Source organism: Phragmites australis, chromosome 8, assembly GCF_958298935.1.
Source record: "Phragmites australis chromosome 8, lpPhrAust1.1, whole genome shotgun sequence".
In the NCBI taxonomy this organism is placed as follows: Eukaryota; Viridiplantae; Streptophyta; class Magnoliopsida; order Poales; family Poaceae; genus Phragmites; species Phragmites australis.
The window spans coordinates 12,453,160-12,463,667 of NC_084928.1; the positions used below are offsets into that span (position 1 = coordinate 12,453,160).

At 44.1% G+C, this 10,508-nt stretch overlaps 1 long non-coding RNA gene across 1 annotated transcript; it reads left to right on the top strand.

Moving 5' to 3' along the window:
* Positions 1-5,259: 5,259 nt before the first annotated feature.
* Positions 5,260-5,687, top strand: LOC133927550 (uncharacterized). Its single transcript, XR_009911347.1, has 3 exons — positions 5,260-5,352; positions 5,440-5,506; positions 5,624-5,687. It is a non-coding gene; the product is annotated as an uncharacterized LOC133927550 (long non-coding RNA).
* The last annotated feature ends 4,821 nt before the right edge of the window (positions 5,688-10,508 follow it).

Sequence of the window (10,508 nt, forward strand, 5' to 3'; positions counted from 1 at the left end):
CCTTCACGGGCATTCCAAGGTTTTTCAATTGGATGCCATTGGACGCCTAATGGCTATCAAGTCCCAGTTTAGCTGTAGCCGAGAAACCTTCGACGCAATGCTGATAGTTGTTGGTAGCCTTCTCCCGGAATGTCACATTCTGCCAAAGAGCATGTACGAGTCGAAGAAAGTCCTCTGTGCACTTAAGATGCCATATGAGCAGATACATGCTTGTCCAAAGGGATGCATCTTATTTAGGAAAGAACACGCGGACGCAAAGTACTGTGTGAAGTGCAATTCCTCTAGGTATCTTGAGGTAGACTCTGGTGATGGTCAGAAGAGGCAGCTCGCAATCCCCATGAAGATCCTTCGGTATCTTCCATTCGTACCGAGAATCCAACGTCTGTATATGACTGTGGAATCTGCTAAACAGATGACATGGCACAAAGATGGGCGTCGATACAATCCTGATAAGCTGGTACATCCATCGGATGGTGAAGCATGGAAGAGGTTCGATCTGATTCATCGTGAAAAAGCTCTAGAGGCTTGTAATGTACGAAATGCGCTCGCAACTGATGGGTTCAATCAATATGGTATGACTTGTGCCTCATACAGCTGTTGGCCCATGTTTGTTATTCCCCTCAATCTCCCCCCCCCCCGGCGTCATCTTTCAACGACAGAACATATTCCTGTCGCTGATAATTCCGGGGCCTGAATACCCGGGGAAGAATATGAGTGTGTACATGGAGCCACTAATGGATGATTTGGTCCGTGCTTGGGAGGATGGGGTCTGGACATACGACTGAGCTACAAAGACAAACTTCAAAATGCATGTTTGGTACCAGTACTCCCTGCATGACCTACCGGCGTATGGGATATTCTGTGGCTGGTGTGTGCATGGGAAGTTCCCATGCCCAGTATGCAGGGTGGCTCTGATGTTCATTTGGTTGACAAAGGGTGTCAAATATTCTTCCTTCGACAAGCATCGACAATTCCTTCCTCTTGACCATCCATTCAGACAAGACGTGCAGAACTTTACGAAAGATGTAGTTGTCGAAGGCTCGGCACCACCTAAGATGACCGGTGCCGCGGTTCGTGCTCAGTTAGACGCTCTCGAGGCCAATGCCCAAGGAGATGGATTTCTGGGATATGGTGAGCAACACGCCTAGACTCACAAGCCATGCTTGTGGAATCTCCCCTACTTCGATGATCTCCTTCTTCCACATAACATTGATGTAATGCACACTGAAAAGAATGTCGCTGAGGCCATTTTTGGAACAATCATGGACATTCCTGAGAAGACGAAGGATAAAGTTAAGGCTAGAGTCGATCAAACGAGATTATGCAATAGACCAAAGTTAGACATGGCCCCTCCCAGAGGCGGGAAATCGTGGACGAAGCCAAAGGCTAATTTCGTTCTTACAAGGGCTCAAAGGAGGGAAGTACTTGAGTGGTTCCAAACCTTGATGTTCCCTGATGGGTATGCAGTGAATCTGAAGAGGGGAGTGAATTTAGCTACTTTGCGAATCAACGGGCTTAAGAGTCATGACTATCACATATGGCTTGAGCGGCTACTGCCGGTGATGATTCGAGGCTATGTCCCCGAGGATGTTTGGCTAGTGCTTGCGGAGTTGAGCAATTTCTTCCGCCAGCTTTGTGCTAAAGAGTTATCTCATACCGTGGTAGCAGACATGGAAAGACTGGCGCTTGTGTTGCTCTGCAAATTGGAGAAGATCTTTCCACCCGGCTTCTTTAATCCGATGCAACATATGATTTTGCACCTCCCGTATGAGGCACGAATGGGGGGGCCCGTGCAGGGCCGTTGGTGCTACTCAATTGAGAGATTTTAAAAGATTCTTTGAAATAAATGTAAAAATAAATGCAAAATTGAAGCATCCATAGTCGAATCATACATCCTGGAGGAGGTGTCAAACTTCACAACAAAATACTATGCTAACAATCTTCCCAGTGTGCATAATCCACCCCCTCGTTACAATGCTGGCAACCCCGAAGATGAATCAAAGCTTAGCATCTTTAAAAGGGCAACTTGGCTGTGCAAGTGGTGCGACTAACAAGACCTTGCAACATGAAGAGTGGCGCAGTATTATGTTGTATGTCTTGACCAACCTATCCGAAGTGGAGCCGTACATGCAGTAAGTGCTCAATACATTATTTCTCAACTAGTCACAAGTTTGTGTCCAACTCCGCTTCTTCTCATTGCTATAGGGAATTCCATGAGCAATTCTGGCATGAATCAAGGGAACCTACCCTCGAGGAAGCTTCGGCCCTTCTTAGAGATGGTGTGGGAAATGACATGCCTGATTTCATTTCTTGGTTCAAACAGAAAGTACTTTCTAACTTGGCTATTACACCAACTTGATTTCATTTCTAACTTAATTTCATTTCTTACATGTGACTAATACACCAAGCTATCCCGCTTAAACTTGTAGGGAACAATCGACGAGTCTATGAGTGCCGACTTGAGACAAGTTGCTGATGGTTGTGCCTATAGGGTCAGGTCATTTAAGGCTTATGACATGAATGGATATCGCTTTCACACAGCAAGCCACGAGTAGAGTCGGCCCAATCGTAGAACAACAAATACCGGAGTTTTTACTCCAGGCTTAGATGGGGCTGAGTACTATGGAAGAATTGAAGAAATATACGAACTGAATTTTGATGGGAGCAAACCTCTGAATCCCGTCATATTCAAATGCCATTGGTTCGATCCAGAAGTTGTGAGACGGACCCCTAATCTTGGGCTAGTCGAAATTCGACAATCAACCGTATTACCAGGAGACGATGTCTATATTGTGGCTCAACAGGCCACGCAAGTTTATTATCTCTCGTACCCGTGCAAAACCGTTCAGCGTCTTAAGGGTTGGGATGTTGTGTACAAGGTACCGCCACACGGTAAACTACCAGTCCCAAACAATGAAGATTACAACATAGACCCCAACACATATGATGGAGAATTCTTTCAAGAAGATGGCCTCGCAGGGAATTTTGAGATCGACTTGACGGAAGCTCAGGGCATGGAAGTAGACAATGAAACTGGTGCTGACGAGGATGAAGAAGACGAGGTTGAGAATGCGAGGGACTTGGAATTACTTGAGCGGTTACATTTAGGCAATGACAATGATGACGGCATTCCTCCTCCCGAGCATCAGGATGATTATTTCAACACGCGTGATAGTGATGATGTGACTTATGATCCAGCTGATCCCGATGATGATGATTATTTCTAATAACTGTATGTTTATTTCTAATAACTGTATGATTTATTCTTTCTCATAGCATGTTTTTTTTAGTATGCTTCATTTATTTACATCAAGTTGTAACATCCGTACTAATTGGTTTACTCGTTCTCATAGGAAGTGATTGAAGCATGGTGGGCGGTATGAGGAAGTTGACGTCGCTATACAAAAAGGCGACGGGGAAAGCCACGGATGCAGGTGACGGGTCTGGAAAGAGACCCCGGGGAAGACCTCCAGGAAGGCCGAGAGGCAGAGGCAGGGGTGGAGGAGGTCTTTCTATACCTGCTGTTGAGGAGGAGATTGAGTCGCCTCTAGGTGCGGCTGAGTCTGAGTCTGACTCGCCTATACCTACGGCTGCGACTCAGTCTGGGGATGAGGAGGAGCAGGTAGAGGAGGAGCAGGTTGACCAAGGGGGTAGCTCTAGCTCTACTTCTTCTCGTGTGTGGCTGCGTGGTCCTTCTAGCCTCCCGAGGCGACCGGTGCCAATGGCTAGACGCCCGCTCATTCGACCAGATGGGGAGAAGTAAATGGCTCTCTCTACTCTCACTATTTTTTTGCCTTTGTATCTTCAATATTTCAACACATACTAATAAATTGCCTTTACACTTGTGCAGGAACTGGCTGAGGGTTGGAGAGGGTGACGACTCACGCCATGTAAACGGCATCCTTGGACTTTTGATCAAGGAGAAGTTCCCTGGCATGGTTACTTTGGGCGGAGTAACCGAGCCGGCATACACATGGGCCCACTATGCAGCCGCGCCGGACGCCCGTGACCGGGAGGGAAGGGTGTTTCCCAATAGAGCCGAGCGGGTGAAGGCCGAGCTGTGGGTAAGTTTCTTTCGCACTACATTAGTCAATACTAATCGCATGGAAATTATTTAACTAATGACTGGATCCGTCGCGTCTATATGCAGGATTTTTTTAGATGCGAGCCGGGCTTAGAGGCTAGGGCAGCTGCTGTCGTCGACAAAGCTGCCAAGAAGCTTGTTAAGGATATGCACTACGAGGCGCGCGTCCAGGCCGTGATCAAATTTCACGCGGAACACCTTGGAGCGAAGGTGACAAAAAAAGACGCTAGGACCATATCTCTGACCCGGGAGCAGTACCAGCAGGTAAAGTACATTAAAGCTTATTATTCCTTAGAATACTAACACTTAATTTCTTCTTCTTATATATCATGTACTTGATTATTTAGGTGCCTTCGGGGTGGTGCGCAGGAGACCTTCCGTGCTGGACGGTGATCGTGGAGAAGTGGTGCGCTCCTGAGTGGGAGGAGAGTCACAATGCTTGCCAGGAAAGGCGATTGTTGATGCCTGGCGCGCCACACCATCAAGGCAACCTCAGCCTGACTAGTTTCGCGGCTAGATGGGTATGCAATAGCATCTGTTGTTCCCAAGCTCAGTTCTCCTTAATTTCTGTGCGGGCGTCCCCTTTATGAATGTTATTGCTTTTCTGTTGCAGTCGGCAAAAAATGATGGTCAGCCTCTCTCCCAGTTCAAGGCTTATGCTTTGGCCCATAAGTCAAAGGCGATGCATGGGGTTGCATATGACCCGAATGACCCGGCCTCAGCGTACAACAATGAGAACGTCAAGGCTCGCCTGGATGGATACACATCGATGGCAAAGGAGGTCCACGGCCCAGACTTTGATCCGAGCGAGCATGATCTTGATGGGGAAGTGGTTATGAGGGCGGGAGGAGGCAAGAAACATGGCCGGTTCTGGATTGGCGACGGCACACTCGATACGGCCACCACTCCCTCTCTCTCTTAGCTTAGAGCTCAGAGCACGAGCTCAGGTCTGGGTATACGTCCTCGCCCAGAGACTACACGGATTGGGATGAACGAAATCCAGGTTAGTTCTATTTCATTCATCCTCCATGATCTTTACATGCTTTGAATTGGAACGATGATGAGATTGCGATGACATACTATAGGCCCAGCTGGATGAAGAAAGGAGGCTCCGGCACGAATTAGAGAGATCGTTCGAGGAGAGGATGACGGCAGAACGATCCCAATGGTATGCGATGATGACGCCCCTTTATGCTGCAATGGGCCAAACTTCGCCACCAATGCCAACCCCTTCTCGTCCACTTGCTCCACAGGCTCCACACACTCCTGTGAGTTAGTTTATAACCTTGTAATCACGATTATTGCAATTCCTACAACCATAGAGTGTTGTGCTAACTATCTCCTCCTTTTTGCAGTATCCATCAGAGGGATCGAATACGCCTGGAGCTGGAGGTTCGCACATTGGTACTCCACCTCACTTTGGTTTGTTCTCCTCACTTTGAAAACTTACTTTTGTAACCCTATATCCATACTTAGCATTTCTGTTTACTTTAAAATGCATACTTCTTACTTAGTGTTTCTGCTCCTTGATTGATGCAGGTTAAGGTGGTAATCAAGTGTGGAGTCTGTTACGGCCTGCAACATTTTCTTTTTGTTTGGACTATATTTTTCTATCTTGTCGCGACAATTTGTGATGTTTGTGTCACTTGCGATGTTTATGTGACGGTTTATGTGATGTTTATGCGACGGTTTATATGATGTTTATGCGACGGTTTATGTGATGTTTATGTGAATGTGGTAATCTGTGAGATATATATAAATTGTTTTGAATTGCAGCGACAGTTTTGAATCTGGTAAGGATCAATTGGCGGTCTGGTATAGAACAGTTTACCGAGTGTAACACTCGGCATATCCTGGATATGATGAGTGTTACACTCAGCAAACGTGACACGTGTCGCAAGACTGTTTAATCTGGCATTTTGGATGCCAGTTTGCCGAGTGTATACACTCGGCAAAGAGTGCTATCTCGGCGCTATTCTGTACTCACTTTGCCGAGTACCCTCCAATACACTCGGCAAACGTGATGTGATTTGCCGAGTGTATTCCACGGACACTCGGCAAAGTCGCGAGCGCCACGTGTCCTCGGGTTTGCCGAGTGTATACATTAGACACTCGGCAAAGAGGCCGTTAAGGCCCTGGCGCCGTTAGGTCGTTTTTTTTGGCCGAGTGTCGTATTTGGCTCTCGGCAAATATGTTTGCCGAGTGCTTGACATAAAACACTCGGCAAACAGCTGTTTGCCGGCACTGTGTATGCCGACAGTGTTATGCCAAGTGTTACACTCGGCAAACACTTTGCCGAGTGTTTTTAGCGCTTTGCCGTGTGCCCTGAGCACACGGCAAAGTATCAAAATCCGGTAGTGAATGTACTCTAATTTTACATTTTAATAAAAAATTAAAATTTTCAGTTATCTAATTTTTAGTCTTTTTATTTTTGTTGTCGACTAAAAAGGCTGATTGCAATCCAACAAAATTGTATTCGATTTTTTTGCTATTTGAGTTAATAAAAGTTGACTACAATGCCATTGCACAAAAATGCACTGGATTACATGTCGAATTACTATTGGCAAAAAACTGACTGCAATCCAAAAGAAAAATAGGTGATTACTCCCACCGATTCAAAATATAAGGCGTTTCGAGATTCCTATTGGTAAAAAAAAATTAAACTTTTGACCATTAATATATAAAAAATTAGGTAGATTGACAACATAAGATTGATGTAAGTAGATTTATCATGAAAAGTATTTTCGTACCATATGATCCTTTTTATTTTAAATATCATATTTTCCATAGAAATTAGCAGCTAAAATTCCATCTTGTAGATCATGTCGATGCCCTAAACTACTTTAATTTTTATTTAGGGAGTATCAAATAGATAGTCCCATATTACAATGCATCTATGCATTTATTCCTTTAAATGTATATCAGAAAGAAATAAGTTACTCCATCTAGTCATAAATAGAGTGTTATTTTAAACATCAATATAGTCACCAATACACTATTTTGATGACTAAAATGTATTTAAAATATAGCAAAGTTGTAAAATCTAACTATATCATTTTCAAAAGTTCAATAGAATTTTTTTTAAAAATATCAATAGTCAAAGTTTCAAAGTGTTAACTGTGTACAACCAAAAACAACACTCTTTTATGTCCGAAGGAGTACCTTTTATCAACAAATTATAAAAGTGGTATTTTGGGGATTTTCAGGCTTTGGGCCTAGCTTTGTTGGGCTGAGACATGCTCAATCTTGACTTTGCCAAAACAAAATATTTGGGTCTCAAGCTTTTTTAGGCCTGGTCCAAAGCCCGGCCTGACTATTGACGAGCTAGTAGAGACCTTATGTACACGCAGAAATACTCCTACGTAATGTGACTGGATGAGGGTACTTTGAAATCCAATCAGCTTTGTGCAACAGGGAAAGGTGTCCATAATATGATAAACTTTAAGAGAAACTGTCATAACTCCATTAGAAAAAACTGTCATAACTCAATACAGCAAACTTTAAACTCTACTCATCGACGCCAACAGCATTTTAGTTGAGCACGAGGCTCTCGATCTCTAAGCGAAATTTGACGAAAGCCGGACTGTTACAAGTCACAACAATATCTAAACTTGCATAGCACCTGCTTCTAATGTGGCGGTTCAGGACTTTAGAGTCTCATACCTTCAGACTTGTCCTGATTAACACCAACAGAAGTATTTGTTCATGACTTCATTTTTCCCCTCGTAGAGGCACAAGAAACTAGAGGCAGAACCTCTCGTGCTCCTTGGACTCGTTACCTTGCTGAAGATAAATCAGAATTCAGACGCAGTAGTTTCGGACAAAGTACTCAAGTCCAATACTCTTACTAAAGCACATCCAAGTTCTCTATCGCGACCCCAGAAGCACTACAAATTTCGGACCAGCCCACGTCGCCTTCCATCCACACGAATCGCCCAGAACGCCATACTGTACGGCCATAGCGTCCCAAACCTCCCGTTCCAACGCAAGATCGAGATGGTGCCCTCCAAGCTCATCGCCCTGTTCTTCGCCTTCGCCATGGCGGCGGCGGCGCTGCAGCCGTCCGAAGCGAGGATCCAAGGACTCAAGCCAAGCCAAGAGGCAGAGGGAGAAGTACTGCATCCCTCGACATTCTCAGGCTTGCCAGGAAGCGCACCCTCGCCGCCACAACCAGCGGAGTGCTTAACCTCATTGATGGGCATGTTCCCATGCATGGACTACCTCACCAACATCACCGTACTAACGGCCCCGAGCACATGCTGCGACGGCTTGAAGTCGGTCATCAACGATGCCCCCATCTGCCTCTGCCACGGCATGAACGGTGACATGAACAGCTTCATGCCCCGGCCCATCGATCCGATCCGTATGATGATCCTCCCGCTTACTTGCGGCACCATGCTGCCGCTTCAAACGCTTTTCTCGTGCAACAGTAAGTTACAACTTTTTCATGTAGCGTCCGTTATTTCCGTGGATTATGTTTGCATTGAGGTTAACATGCATGATGATGTATTTGACAGAAAAACAGGTGCCGCCAATAATGCCCTCTAGCCCTCCAATACCGCCAATGACGCCTGCCAGTCCTCCTGCGTAACCATCTTCAGGTAATTCTTTTTGGGACACCTTATTTTAAACCTTATTTGAACAACTGTTGCAGTGTGTGCCATCTAATATCTTCTGTTATTTTGTCTTCAGATGTTTCACCGTAGTATCAAGAGGATCGATGGTTTCATCAAGATTAGCTGTCGCTTCGCATAGGGTATATATATATTGTCTTCTTAGTTTTAAGATGGTATTACCATAGTGTGTAGCTTTTCTCGTGCAACAGTAAGTTACAACTTTTTTCATGTAGCGTCCGTTATTTCCGTGGATTATGTTTGCATTGAGGTTAACATGCATGATGATGTATTTGACAGCACAACAGGTGCCGCCAATAATGCCCTCTAGCCCTCCAATGCCGCCAATGACGCCTGCCAGTCCTCCTGCGTAACCATCTTCAGGTAATTCTTTTTGGGACACCTTATTTTAAACCTTATTTGAACAACTGTTGCAGTGTGTGCCATCTAATATCTTCTGTTATTTTGTCTTCAGATGTTTCACCGTAGTATCATGAGGATCGATGGTTTCATCAAGATTAGCTGTTGCTTCGCATAGGGTATATATTGTCTTCTTAGTTTTAAGATGGTATTACCATAGTGTGTAGCTTTGTTTAGGAAGCCATGAGTAGACAAAGGCGAGTGGTACTTATAAGTACGATTATGTAATCAAAGTCATGAAATATTACATTCTAAATAAATGAGTATGAGAATCAAGTCTTAGCTTGGATGGTGAGTGGAGTTGGTTGAGCCTCCTACCCAGCTGGCATCCAATCTCATGTTTGCTCCTTGTGTGTTTTAACAAGGCGGAATTTTTTTTCAGTGGTAGACGATATGCATGTGGACAATGAGATGCATATGGTGACTTCGTCAATATTTAAGCTCTACATTAATAGTAGGCGATGTGTGAGTGCGTGTGTATGGTATTAGTGTGTGCGTGCCTCCACGACTTGTATTGGTGTTTATAAAAAAAAGTCTATGTTGTGATACCTCGATCCACTACTATATAAACCCCTATATATACCGGCTCATCACTGCCGGGTCCTAATGGACCGGCAGTGATGGGGAATCACTACTGGTTCATAAGCCGTGCGAGAAAATACAGTCATCGTGGCTTATGAACCGGAAGTGATAAGGGCATCACTGCCAGCTATTGGCTTGAGCCAGCAGTGATACCCTGCTCCATCTTCACTGCCGGTTTAATTCACCAACTGGTAGTGATAGCAGGGCATCACTGTCGGTTTGTTATATGAGCCGGCAGTGATGTCTCGACTATATAAAAGTCACCCTCTACTTCCCCAAGCCCGATCACATGACAGAGAGGAGCTCTGTTTTCTCGGTGGCGGTCATTTTTTGTCACCAAGTTTTTAGTGGCTTCAAAATTTGAGAAATCCTCATGCCCTAGGTGTTCTAAGGTATGTAACTTCATCTCCAATCTATTTCTAGTTGAATTTTATTTGCTAAATTACTCTAGATTTTGAAATGATGGAGATGCACATATGACCATGATGTTTTAAGACAATGTAGATGCAATTGTATCTCATTTATTATACGGAAGCTTCAATTAGTAGGTTATGGGAAAGTGTCTTTATTATTGATTTACATTAGCTATAGGTTTGAGCATATTTATTTTTTATTTTTAATGAATTAGAAAAATTTACCATAAAATTAAGATATATAGCAAGCTTTAATTATTTTTTTATATTTTAATTAATTTAGCAAGCTCCAATATAGAAACTTTAGGTATGAGCATATTTATTTTTTATTTATAATGAATTAGAAAAATTAGCCATGATATTTAGGTATGTTGCAAGCTCCAATTATATTTTTAT